This window comes from Vulpes lagopus, chromosome 1 (genome assembly GCF_018345385.1).
Source record: "Vulpes lagopus strain Blue_001 chromosome 1, ASM1834538v1, whole genome shotgun sequence".
Lineage (NCBI taxonomy): Eukaryota > Metazoa > Chordata > Mammalia > Carnivora > Canidae > Vulpes > Vulpes lagopus.
Window position 1 is genome coordinate 34,511,445 of NC_054824.1, and position 14,911 is coordinate 34,526,355.

The window sequence follows — 14,911 nt, forward strand, 5'->3', positions numbered from 1 at the left end:
TCTTCTCACTCTTTCTCCTTCTCTTTGCTATTTGTATGTTCCTATGTTGACTCAGTTTTCAGTAAACTAGTGTTTTATTGTACTTCAGCAGAAGTATGGAGAAGGATTTTGAATTAGGCCTTCCAACCCTTGAACTGTAATGCTCTACTGTAATATGCAACAAAGGCATCCACGCCCATAAAACACCAGCTGACCAACACAAACTGAGCTATATGTTGCTTTTATAATACGAAAGGAAGTACAGTGCTTGGAAAATCATATGGGAATGTATTTTCCTAACATACTCTGAAAGTAGGCACTTTTTTCTCTTATTTTGTGATATTTTAATTTTAAAATATGGTTTAGTTTGGATTGGGACTCTACCAGCTGATAGCTCAGTTTCACTGACTGGAGGCAATGGGGTAAAGTGAACTCTAGCTTCTTATTTAAAAAAAAAATAATTGTTTTCCAGTAACAGCAGGAATTCAATGTGCTACTATAAAAAGGATCTGCTAACTGAGGCCACATCTGGTTACTGCTTAGTTCCCTTGTGGGTTGTTTTAGGTGCCTCAAAGCCCCATTACCTTTCTGAATGGATAAACACAGGACTTTGCCTCATAGCTTCCAGGTTAGAAAGTTAAAATGATCTCAGTCAATGATTTAAATGGTATTCTTTACCTCACCAGTCTGCTTACTTACACCATCTCCTGGGTGCTTAAATTCCCTCAAGCACTGAAGCTCTCCTTTCATTTTTAAATAACTCATGTATTCAAGTTTTTAAAAAATGACAGCACAACCATCATCATTTTTCCCAAAGTGTGATTATTAAATATAGCAACTCTTGTACTCAGATGGCTAGTGCAGAGAGAAAAAGAGGGAGACAGTGAAAGGAAATTGGATGTGTTAAGAATCTTATCCATTAGTCATACCTTTTTTTTGCCTTGTTCTTATCACTCTATGAGGTCTTGGTGCACTCGTTTTTTGAAGACAAAGAATAAATGAAGACTGCATCCAGCATATTAATATTAAGGAAAAAGGGGAGTTCTAACAGGCCAAAGTATGCCAAGCTTTTAATTTTTCCCCCATTTATCCTATAAATTTGACAAGGCCATGGCTATAGGTGAAAGATGAGAAATTGTATAATTATCTAGATCATCAATTTAATTTTTTTTTCTAGTTAAGTCTGTCATGGAAAAGTTTGGCTTGAATTTTTTTTAATCTCAAACTACCACCATCCCACTGTTGAGTGATCAGGCTGCGGGGGCTATGCAGGTCCAGGAGTTCTTATCTTCTGCTGGAGGACTAGCATAAATACTGTAGATCTTTCTTCTCATAATTTATAAACTGCTAAAGTGATGATGAATATATAAGTGATGCAGCACAATTTTGCTTCAAAGAAATAAAAACATATCTGTTTTTTTAAATAAAGGCAAAAATATGTGTTTAGGCTTATAAAAAATATATGAGGCATTCCCTATCCTATTCCCATATACACACTCATGCAAGGTATGAAAACTTCCATTAAGTCAGTCAAGCCTCTTATTTAATATAAATAAATGAATAAATAAAAAACAAATTTCTTGGTGCCATACAATAGGTTCTCAATCATGTTGAGACTAAAGTATCATGTATCAAAATAAAAAATATAAAGTGTTTAAAGAAAACCACAGAATAATGATTTTTATGCTTTTGCTTATTTAAGGAACAGAAAGTGAAATGAGAATTCGGTTTCTACAATTTCATTCTAAGTTTTAACTGCTTTAAAAAAAAAGAAATACCAAAGATACATAGGCACATACAAATAAATTACTCTGGCAAAGAAATATATACATAGCATTGTTGCTCCTGAATTCTTCAATAAAAATTGAGCAGGCATAAGTAAAGCAAAACAGATATTAAGTGAATTGCTATCCATTTTCCGTCTGAGATAAGACATAATAGGCACATAATGAATGTCTGCTAAAGTGATGTCCAGCCATAGTTTCTTAACACTGCAAATATTGGGACCCAGAGGAGAGGCAGTTCAGAGGTGATTGGAAGAGAACACTGGCATTCCACCCAGATACGAATTTATCACACAATGCTACCCAGGAAATTGTCCCCTACCCTTCACGTTCTCTATCCTTCATCCATCTGTCATCGTAAATGATGCTTCTTTGTAAATATAGATTCTTTGGAGGCTTTCTGACCAAATGGCAGGGCTAGGTCATCATGATAATGTGTCTTCATTGTATGTATTCTTTGCCTATAATAGTCCCACAGTCTACCCTTTAGAAGTTCAATCTTATATTAAAACAATTCTTCCTTTGTCCATGTTGAACAATCACATTTCTATTGATACTTCAGGAGTTATTCTCACCATTTTTGCTCTGGGTGAGCATATGGATTCTCAGGCTACTGCCATGATCCAACTTCATTTCTTCTGTAGCTGTGTGTAGGAAGTCACATCTAGCTGGTGCATAGGTGAGCCCTGCTGATGATTTGGTCTCTAAATCCAGTAGATGGCTTGAAATAATTACAAATTACCTTGATATATACTTGCATTCTTATATTAATGCAACTAAGCTAGATTTGGTAATTTCTGGTTGAGCCATTTGCAGTAGCATTTTTTGCTATCACCAAACTGCTAAGTAACGTTGACGCCTCAATAATAAGCTTGTTCTCTTAAAGCATAAGATTTCCTTATGTTTTAAATTCATGTATCCACAAAAGGTGTGAAATTTGAAAACATATTTCACCTAAATTCAAGATTTTAGAGCTTTTCCATCCTGTAATTATGAGAGAAAAAAATAGTGGTGTGAGTTAACACATCAGGCTTATCGCTATGAATGCAGTCCTCAAGGGGGCTTGCTATTACATTCTTACAACAACAAAGCATTTTAATATGGTTTTCTAACAAGTTCTATTCTTAACAAAACAGTTTGATTAATTATCCATTTAATCATATTTCAGTAGCCCTTTGCTATTTATTTACTTTCAGTTTCTCACATTGGTGATAATTATTTCTGTATTCTTGGATGCCAAAAGCAAAGGGCCAGTGAAGGTGGGTTTGAAGCTGTTGAAGTATGGGAAGATTGCTTTTCAATGTGCTGTTCATTTTTGGCAGCATATACATATGTATATTCTGTGGGACCCTCTATTTAGAAATCAACTCATAGAGAAAATTTTTGTGAAGTATTGCATCATTCATTTAGCTTACAACTTAAAACTATAGTTTTAAGATGTTAAACAGTGGGCATTCACGTATGAAAGTCTGTGAACCTTCACTTTGAATCGCTAAGCCTTTACGAAAGGACTGTGCCAACCATACAACATTATGATTCTTTTATTGGAGCCACTGTATCATGATGAGTAGTTGATGCTGAGACAGGAAAATGTGACCTTTAGGATTGCACAAGGCTGGCTTCCTCCTCTAGGAACTTGGAGGATTAGAGACATTTCCTTGCAATGGGCTGTGCTGATGTAATTAGACCAAAAGGCTGCACCTGTCCAGGAGAAGGCAGGTGTGGACTGCATACCTCACCAAGCTTCCACTTTCTGAAGTTTCACAAAGCATAAGAAACAGCTAATTCCTTGAGCACTTCAGTCAGAGGTGGCGGTGTGGGACTCTAGCTAGCCTCAGGGCAACCCACAAAGAAGCAGAAGTGGGACATCAGGAGTTGTCATCACTAGAGGCAGTTGTGTCCATTTCCATGGAGATAGCAGCAGTGTCAGCACTGTGATGGCAAGGCATGAAAGCAGAGAAGGGTCCACGGGGTAGCTGACAGCACACATAATGCAGTAACAAGGGAAATTCCTAGACATTATTGATGAGGGCAGGGGAGAGGAAAGATGGAGAGGAGTGATTAATTCTTTAAAAGAACTAATTTTGATTATTGATACAAGTATATAAACTATGGGGTACCTGGGTGATTCAGTTGGTTAGGCATTGACTCTTGAGTTTGGTTCAGGGCACAATTTCAGGGTCCTGGGACAGAGCCCTGCCTCTGGCTCCAAGCCCAGCAGGGAATCTGTTTGAGGATTATCTCTCTCTGCACCTCCCCCGACTTGTGCACTGTCTCTCACTCTCAAAAAAATAAATAAATCTTTAACAAATATATAAGCTATAATTTAAAGCATAGGAAACAATTTAAGGAAGCTTTTGAAACTGCATCTCAGAAGTCCTGAGAGAAGTTCTTTTATAATTTCCTATTAATTGATAACAGGCACACTTTGGAAGTATTGTGGGTTTAGTTCCAGACCACCAGAATAATGCAAATACCACAATAAAGTGAGTCAAATAAAATATTTGGTTCCCAGTGCATATGAAAAGTATGTTTACTTATACTTAGTCTAGTTAGTGTAAATTATGTCTAAAAAATACAATGTGCATACCTTAATTAAAAAAATACTTTATTGTTAAAAAAATGCTAACTATCATTTGAGCTTTCAACGAGTCATAATCTCTGATCACAGGTCACCATAACAAATATACTAGCAATGAAAAAAAGTTTGAAATACTGTGAGAATTACCAAAATGTGACACAGACATGAAGTGAGCAAATGCAGAAAAACTTGCTTGACACAGGGTTGTCACAAACCTGTTTTTTACATCATTTTGTAAAAATGTATTTTGTAAAATGTATTTTGTAAAAATCATTTTGTAAAATGATTTACATCATTTTGTAAATAATGCAATGTCTGTGAAGATCAATAAAATGAGGTATGCTTGCATTAGTAACCTTTAACTTTTTCTTTCCATGTTTAGTGAATGTGACCTCACTCTTGAGTGCCTATACATAGGTGAGTATAGTAGAGTGTCAAAAATAGTGATTTTATTTGTTCAAAAATTTACTTACTATGTGTCAGGATAAAAAATAATTTTCTATTAATAATAATTATATCTTTCCTATGTTCAAGGTAAGAGAAGTCTCTATTACAAGTAAATTTCTGTTACATAAGAGGTAATAATTGAAGGATACATATCCTGCATATTTTAGTCTAGTGACCCCTTTTCATTTTGTTCAAAGAATTCTACTGTAGTGCAATTAAATAAAATTAATTAATTAAGTAAATATCTTATGGAAGTTTCTTTGCCATTATGATAATATAAGAATTGTTATTATATGAAAGCTTAAATCCCAATCAGTTAGTTTCTTTTTGTTACCTCTTTGGGTTAGATTCCTTTCAAATGGGTTCAGGGTCAAGCTTTGTCAAAAAGCCTTTACACATTACATGATCATTGCAAGGCCTATAATTAGAATTGTGCTCTGGGGACACTTCCAAATCTTAGCAGGATTTTAAATGTCTGAAAACTTTGATAAATGATTTGGGTGGATGCCTCTTCTCCCTCCAACCTTCCCAAATCTCAATGCTCTGATCTTTTCCTCTCTACCCCTCAGGAAATAAAAATAGTTTTATTAATTTGTTTATACCGATTGTCAAGCATGGGAGCCAGTTAAATACATAATTTAACCTGTTTTCTAACTTCAGAAAAAATGGCTCAAGAAGTTTTAAATGGTTTAAATTATTATTTTTGGCAAATGTCTTCCAAAATTACGTTGGTTTAAAATATTGGATATAATTTAGGAATATATTTCATGACAGATTTTTTTTTTACAGGAATGCTCACAGAAAAACTCCATTTCTTAAGGTTGGCTATTTTATGGATAATGTTTAAGTTATTTTATTGAACTGCCATTCTACATATGCTAAAATTAATACTTGCACATTTTATGTCTGTGGAACTTTAAGGTCCTTAATAATTCATACTCTATATCCTGGAGCAGAAGATCAACGTTCAAAGGAAAGTATTGGTCCAATCTATAGGAATATCTACAGTCTTCCTTATGAAGATAGTTGTCTATTCAAGTGAGACCTTCATATGAGCGAACAAAATTTTAAGAGAATTTCTAACTTGTTATCTGACTTGGTTTTTAAAGTACATTTGCTTTCCTTTAGAGTTAATTATGAATAATGTGTTGCTAGACAAAATAAATACAAGCTGCTTAGTTAATTGAAGTAAGTTTTGAGTGTAAATAAAAACAAACTATATATAATCCCACCCATAAAACAAGAGGTGGTCCAGAGATGTTTGTTTTATTTTTTTTTAAAGATTTTATTTATTCATGAGAGACACAGAGAGAGAGGCAGAGAGATAGGGAGAGGGAGAAGCAGGCTCTTCATGGGGAGCCCAATGTGAAACCCAAACCCAGGACCCCAGAATCATGACCTGAGCCAAAGGCAGGCGCTCGACCACTGAGCCACCCAGGTGCCCCCAGAGACTTTTGTTTTACTGTGATTTTTCTGTTATCTTTTAAAGCACCCCACCCTCTATTTTTAGTGATATTTCAACTTTAGAGACAAATAGATTACTGTAAAATGAGGGGGTCTCATTCAATTAATTAAAAAAACATATCTCTCTCTATGTCTCTCATGAATAATTAATTAATTAATTAAAAATTATAGTGTAACTTATTGTATTAATTTTTAAAAATATATGAATAAAAGAAGATATTTATAAGAAAACAAAACATATTTCCAAGAGGCTTTGGTTAGTCTACAATATTATTGTTCATGTGAAAATGTATTCTCCCTAAAAAACATAACTGTTTGCCCTCCAAGGAAGGTAAATCACCAAAGCAGGAGAGAAAGCCTCTAATTACCTCTGCCAAGGACACTGCTATATTGTCTGTTTCCTGGTGTTCTGATATTACACTCATCAAGCAATCTTCATATTTTAATTTGACTACCCATGTAGCTTTTCCACTGGGACAGAATATGCTAACCATTAAATGTAGACATTTAGTCTACTTGAAAGAGTTTTTTTTTAATTATAAATGAATAAATGGTAATTCCAATTTTATACATCAGTCCTTTGAGCTTGCTTAGCTTGACTCTGTCCCAAAGAGACTGATTAATTCTCAATACTTGTTAAAACAGAATTTCTGGTCATTCACAATTGATAATGAGATCTCAGAAATAATTATCCAACTGAGGTGTTCCTTTGGAGGGGGCTTCCCAGATATTAAAAGACTGAATTATAGCAGTGATGGAGAAGGTGGCAAATAATGTACATAGTAAAAAAAAAAATACTTGAGATATAAAATCAATGAATTTCTATTTGGCATTTTTTTCTTTTTTTATTTTAAAGATTTTATTTATTTATTCGTGAGAGACACACACAGACAGAGAGGCAGAGACACAGGCAGAGGGAGAAGCAGGCTCCATCCAGGGAGCACGACTGGGGGTCGATCCTGGGTTTCTAGGATCACGCCCTGGGCCAAAGGCAGTGCTAAACCGCTGAGCTGCCCAGGCTACCCTATCTGGCATTTTATATACCCCTACACTATAATGTAGCTGATAGGGAAAGGCATAAAAATATGACAATCCTTATAATGCTATGAAGAAAAAGTAACAGATCAATAAAATAGCCAAATCTTCTAAAAATGCAATACTGTTCAACGTTTCTTGTAGATGGGCAGGTGGCAGGTGCGACCAGGTACAGTGTGCTGATCCTACAGTATGATTGTGAGGGGGCCAGTGATTACCAGGCAGGAGTTTCATCAAGGACAGGGCAACATGGGCCTAAACCAGGTGCCAGTTCTAGGCTTGCTAAAGGAAGGGAGAGGGAAAATGCTGAAGCTGAGCTTTTAAGGAAGGAGACCGAGAATGACAATAGACGAGACATGTTAGAATTTGAACAAATGGCCAATATCATAAGGCTGCATGAAAGGCATTACTGCAATCCATGATTCCATTACTCCACCCATTACTGCAATCTAAAGATTCAGGAGCCTCGTGCACTGTATTTTTTCATCAGTTTTCAACAGAAACTATGACTTTCTAATCGGGACAAATGTGCCCAGTCACCAGTCACTTGTGGCATCAGATATGTGATGGTTAATTTTGTTTGTCAGCATGGCTGGACTGTGGAGTGCTTAGACATTTAGTCAAACATATTCTATGTGTATCTGTGAGTGTATTTAGGAATGAAATTCACATTTGAATTGATAGACTGATTAGATTGCTGTCTCTACTGTGAAAGGGTCTCATTTAATCAACTGAGGACTTGAATATAACAAATTCTGAGTGAATGGAAACTCCATTGACTTGCTTGTTTGCTTGAGCTGGGGCATTGACCCTTTATGGCCTTCTGACTTGTACTCAAACTATACATTGGCTCTCCTGGGTTGACATGTACTGGACAACCACACACACACACACACACACACAGACACATTCTGTTGGTCTGTTTGTCAAGTGATCACTGAGAAATACAGGTTTTGGTACCAAGAAGTAGGATGCTGCTATAACAAATACTTAAACATGTGGAAGTGGCTTTGGAACTGAGTAGAGACTAGAATGAGTAGAGACTAGAAAAACTCCAAAGGAAATGCTAGAAATATGGGCATTTGGAGAGGTCTCAGATAAAAAGGAAGACTATGTTATTAGAAACTGGAAAAGAAATTATTCTTGATATAAGGGTGGCAAAAACTTGGCTTAACTGGCTCTAGTGTTTTAACTAAAGGTAAACTTATGAGGAATGAAATCTGATATTTGGTTTCTAAGCCAAGTGTTGATGAAACACCTTGGTTTCTCTTGACTGCTTATAGTAAAATGCAAGCTTGATGTGATTTGACATGGTAGGATTCAGAGCCAATGACCACGAAAAAATTCTTGAGATGTCTTTGGTGCAAAAAGGTGGTTTTATTAAAGCACAGGGCAAGACCCATGAGCAGAAAGAGCTGCACTGGAATCATGAGGAGTGGCTGATTATATGCTTTCAAGTGGGGAGGGGATTAAGGATCGCATAAGTCTCTAAGGAAATTTGGAAGCAAGGTTTCAAGGATCTTGAGGGATCTAATTATTGTTAGGAAAAGGTTGTTTATTATTGTTTAGTAAACACTCAGTCATGAGACCCTTCAGATGGGCCATATGCTTCTAGTATGATTACTAACAAATATCTTGGGGGGTAGAGATAAAGGAAGTTTCCAAAGGAATTTTTATTTTTAATTTTCTTAAATTCACTTGAGAGATAGGTGGGAGGGAGAGAGAGCATGAGTGTGGGTGGAGAGAGGCAGAGGGAGAGGGAGAGAAAGAAGCAGACTCTGCACTGAACAAGGAGCTGGATGAATGCAAGACTCGATCCCAAGACCCTGAGATCATGACCCAAGCTGAAGGCAGACACGTAACTGGCTGAGCCACCCAGGCACCCCAAGAAATTTTTATGTGTTAAAATAGATTTACAGGATCCCAGGGACGGGAAGTCAGCAAAATATTAATATTGAGGCAGCTGAGATCCTAGAGGAATGCCACTCTACCTATTTCAAGAACCTATTAATGGTACTAAGTACTAAGGAAATTCAGTTTTTCTTTTGCATTTGCTTCCCACATTAAGATGAGAGAGATGGATTGCAGAAGGAATTGCTAAGAAAAAAAAAGAACAATAACTCAAAGAGCTGGAAAATTCTCAGCCTATCTATACTATAAAAAGTGAGAAAGCATATTTTGAAAAGAACATCAAGGATGTGGCTAGATTATCACTCAACAAAGATTTTATGGGATTACATGAATAGGAACATTGAAGTTGTTGAGACTAGAAAAGTATAAAAAGGCTGACAGACTTGGATTCAACAGGACAGAACCTTAAAGTTATTCACCTATGAACATATGGAATTCTTCAAGAAGAGAACATGAAATTGAAGATGAATCAGAGATCATCATGGTCATTCCTAATTTCAATAGGCTCAGTGGCCACCACCTGACATCTTAGAAATGGCACTACCTTACTGAACTATGGGGCTGGGACTGCCAGGCAGAGACTTGGGGATATTACTTCCACTCCAGTGGACCTGGAAGGCAAGACATTGAGCCTTAAGATCTAATGGAATTCTCATTGCTAGATTTTGGGCTTGCTTGGTATCTGTCACCCCTTCCTTCCTTCCTTCCTTCCTTCCTTCTTTCTGATTTCTCCCTTTTGGAATGGGGATGCCTATCCTATGTCAGTTCCACCACTGCACTTTGGAAGCACATAACTTATATGATTTCATAGCTGGAGAGGGATTTTGCCTCAGGACAAAGTGTACCTACCTTGCATCTCACCGATATCTGATTTAGAAGACATATAGACAAGATGTTTTGATTTTAAGCTTTAGAGTTGATGCTAGAACAAATTAAGACTCTCGGCGCTTTTGGAATAGAATGAATGTATTTTGCATGAAAAAGACATGCATTTGGGGGGAGCTGGAATTATTTGGACTGAACTGTGTTTCCTCAAAATTCAAAAATTGAAGCCCTAACTCTCAAATTGGGATTAAGGACTTTAGAGAAAAGACATAAGAGAACTTGCACATGTTACCTCTCTCTGCCATGTGAGGGCACACTGAAAAGGCCACCATTTTTTTTTTTTTTTTTTTAAGGCCACCATTTTTAAGACAGAAAATGGAACCTCATAAGACTCAATCATGCTGAAGCCCCAATTTTAGACTTGCAGCCTCCAGAACTGTGGGAAAATAAAGTGGTATTGTTAAGCTACTCCGTCAATGGTATTTTATTATGACAGCCTGATATAAGACAAGGTAACATTGTCTACTAGTGACTTGAGCAGACCATACTAAAATTCTTAAGAGAGGACTGAGTATAAGCAAGAGGGCTGAGTGAAGTAATGAAAGAAGAATTATGATGATATTTCAGTGCTATTCTAGTCAGAAAAAAAAGAGAAGAGATTTTCATGTAGGAAAATTGGCTCAAGGAAAAGTTTGAAGTCAGGAAAAAAAGTTATAAAGCATATAAAAAAAGTTATAAATATTAGAAAAACAGTAAGTTAATAGCTATCTAGAGGAGAAGGTGTTAGAAGGAAGAGATAAAAGTACCAAGATGGTCTTGAGCCATAGGGTAATGGTTTATATATGAAGATGATGCATGCATTTCTGAGGCACTATGAATTATCTAGTTTGCACTGTGGGGATAAATTTACACTGATCTTCCATATGATTTTTCATACTGCTTCTTGAAGGTAATATGGTTGACCATTAAAGTCCTTTCAGCTCCCAACATAATTCTGTTTAAAGGGCACATTTTTAAATATGACTGATTTGGATGAAGGACACAGTCTCTTACTATACATAGAAAGGTATTAACTGGAAGAAAGAGCTATCAGAGCTGTGCTCCTAACTTTATTAACAACACTGTTTAGTCCAGTGTTCACCAAAGTAGGTATACAAACTCCTTAAGAATACACAATAGGATCTATGAGGTCAGTGTCAGAAAAATATTGGAACTTCTCATATTTTGGTGAATATTTTGTAATGTGCAAACATATTAGCAAGTATAAGAATATAATTATAAATGAATTGTATACCATGAGGGTGTGTTTAAAACATTTGCTAATTGGGCCATGTAACATAAAAATGTAAAGATCCTGAATTATTCCATAGGTGAGAGACTGGATAGTTTGGCAGGGATCCTGGATGATATTCCTTAGGAGTTAAAGGTCAGCTGAAGGGCTTTAAGCATGGGAATGATAAGGTCGGGTTGTTTCTCAGAGAGTTATTCAGAAGAATCACTGGAATACAGGTTGGAGGGGGACAGCAAAAAGTAGTGTGAGCAGTTAGCAAATTCTTCCTCTAAGTAATAGATAATAAGGGTTTGGTCTGGAAGGAATGTTAATAAAGATAGAAAGGAAGACACTGGATCAAGAAATAATTTGCAGCTGAAATAAGTAGAATGTGTGGCTAATTGTGAAATATGAGAGAAAAAGAATGAAAGATGACTTTAAGGTTTTAGCTTACATGACCATTTAAAGTTATCTATGATAGAAAATACAATCAGGGAAAGTTTTAGGGTGATACATGATCCATGCAGTTGTAAGCATGCTGAGTTTGAGATACTCAGGATTTTGGTAGGTAAAGAAACATAGAAAAGAACTTGGGATCTGAGGCTCAGAGGAGAGGTCTGAATGGATGTATGGATTTGAAAGTCAGAAAAGGTATAAGGAGAAGGGCTATGGAAGTAAAAAGGGTGAGAGTATAAAGTACAAATGCAGGGAAATATTAAGAATATTCATATGCCAGGGAAGCAAATACAAGTCATTTTTAATTTATCTGATCTAAACGTTGTGGTATGAATTTTTTAAGTGAATGGGTGAAGTGGAAAATGATGATTCACAGGTGGTGATATTTTTCAATCTTTGAAAGCATCTGCTATTCAAGATGGCATCATGAGGTGTGAAAGACAACTTTTATTGTGAAAAATTAGTGGAGTGGTAATTTGGTATATTACAACGAATATGACTTTAGAATTAAATGTTGGAATTTAATTAGCTAAATACTTGTGAGTTTGCTTATTATCTCTTGTAAAATGATTGGCCAAAATTTGTGAAGATAAATGAAAAATAACTTCATATAAATTAAAATTTCACTTTACCATGTTCTGAGAAAAAATATTATGTACTGAAAAAGTAACAAAAGTATTATTTATCATGGCTAATTATAAACATTTTCATTGTTAGGGCACCTAGGTGGCTCAGTTGGTTACACATCTGATGCTTGGCTTTGGCTCAGGTTATGATCTCAGGGTCCTGGGATTGAGCCCCAGGCTGGGCTCCAGGCTCAGGCCAGAGTCTGCTTGAGATTCTGTCTCTCCCTCTGACCCTCCCCCTACTCTCTCTCTCTAAAATAAATAAATGAGTCTTTAGAAAAAATATATGATTTTTTAGAAAATCATATATTTTTAGTCTTTAGAAAAAATAAATGATTCTTACACATTTTTTATCCTTTAAGTGAATTTTTTTCCTTCATCCTGAATGTTCTCCTCCTCCATTTTAGCTTAGTGAACTCCTACTCAATCCTGAACACCAGATAAGTTTATATCCTTCAGAAAACTTTGTTTTGGTCTCCTCATATATTGTCTCACCTATCTATGCTTTTGTAGAGCACTTAAAAAGTCTATTACTTAATTTATAATATCTTACTATAATTATTATTTTCTTACATTGTAGATGGCATTTATTTGTTTACATTTAATATAATATTATTTATTCTTCTTTCTGATTGACTCCTAGATACAGAGGATTGCACTAGTAATGGACTTTTGTTCATGGTATGCCACCATCATTTTCCAAGTTCCACTTTCATTTCCTTATCCAAAGGTAACATTTTCAGGTATCTGTGGCATAATTTTTCTTTATATTGTCACTGAAAAATATAGATAGTATAAAAATGCACTTTTAAAAATGTTTCTTCCTCCTTTCTCTAAGCATTGTATTTAAAACACATATTTGGGCACCTGGGTGGCTCAGTGGTTGAGCATCCACCTTCGGCTCAGGTGGTGATCCCGGGATCCTGGGATCCTGCACTGCGCTTCCCATAGGGAGCCTGCTTCTCCCTCTGCCTATGTATCTGCCTCTCTCTGTGTCTTTCATGAATAAATAAATAAAATATTTTAACAAATCATTTATATATATATATATTCAACTTTGTAAGGTGTACATCAAATCTGTTGCTTTTAAGAACTCTATGGCATTTATGGTGTGCCTCCTCTGCATGTTATTTATGGATTCCTATATTACCCACAGCTTTGAGTAAATACAAAGATGGCTGCTAAGTACAGTAGCCCCCCTCAACTGTAGCTTCATTTTCTGTAGTTTCAGTTAGCCATGGTAGTCAACTACAGTCTGCAAGCAAAAAGATCCTCTTCCTGAGGTATCATCTGAAGGTCATTAGTAGCCTAGCACTTTATCACAATGCCTAAATTATTCATCCACTTCATCTCATTACATAGGAATTTTGTCATCTCACATCATCATAAAAAGAGGCATGAGTACAGTATAATAAAATATTTGAGACTTGGAGAGAAAGTGCATATTCACATAACCTTTGTTACAATATATTGTTATAATTGTTTTACTTTATTATTAGTTTTTGTTGTTAATCTCTTACTGTGCCTAATTTATAAATAAAATTTTATTATAAGTATGTATATTGGGAAAAAAAAAGTAGTATATAAGGTTCAGTACTATCTGCTGTCTTACGCACTCATTAACGATCATGAAAAATACCCTCTCAAGTAATGGGAGACTACTGTATATTCTTAAATATATATTCTCTTAGATATGATTGAAACATTTTTTTAACAGTTGGATTACTAGGTCTACTAGGTCTTAGAATATACGTAATTTTAAAGTGAGTAATTATTAGAATATTCTCAAGAGTAACAACAGGAATGAGGGAGACCTTGTATTATCACATCTCTGCCAAATATATGCCAAACACTCATTATAAATAGGTAACTCATTATCTTTTTATTTCTAAGCACTGAATTTCAGGATCTCTTCATATACCAATTGGACCTTTGGACTAGCTCTTCTGTAAATTTGTATTTTTTGTTGATATATTCTGGAATCATGTTTCTCTGTCTGGTTGATTTAAAGGTATTCAAGTATACTTTAGGTATTATTTATTTGTCAGTTTTAAACACTAAAGTGTTTATTCTCAATATGTTCCCAGTCTATTAAGTTAACTTGCTCATTGTTTTTCATTGAAGAAGAAATTTTTAATATTATGAAATTAAATCATTAAATATTTCCATTCTAGATTCATATGAATGAAACAATATATCCATTAAAGAGAGTTCAGCCAAATTTATGATTAGGACTTCCTGTAATAATTTTGTGACACTTGCAATGTTCATATTATGAATATTGGAAATTTTCCTGTAGAAGAGCATAGATTTTCACTTCATTAATTTGGGAGCTCTTTTATATTACTAAATAGAGTTTTAGATTATGTTTCATATTTTTGGTATATTTTTTGCTAATTCTTAGGCACTTCATTTATTTTTACTACTATTATAAATTATATCTTGCTTTTGGGTACATTACCTATTTGTTATTGCCGGTGTATGGAAACAGTATTTATTTTTATATGTTAATCTTGATCCAGGAAATATACGG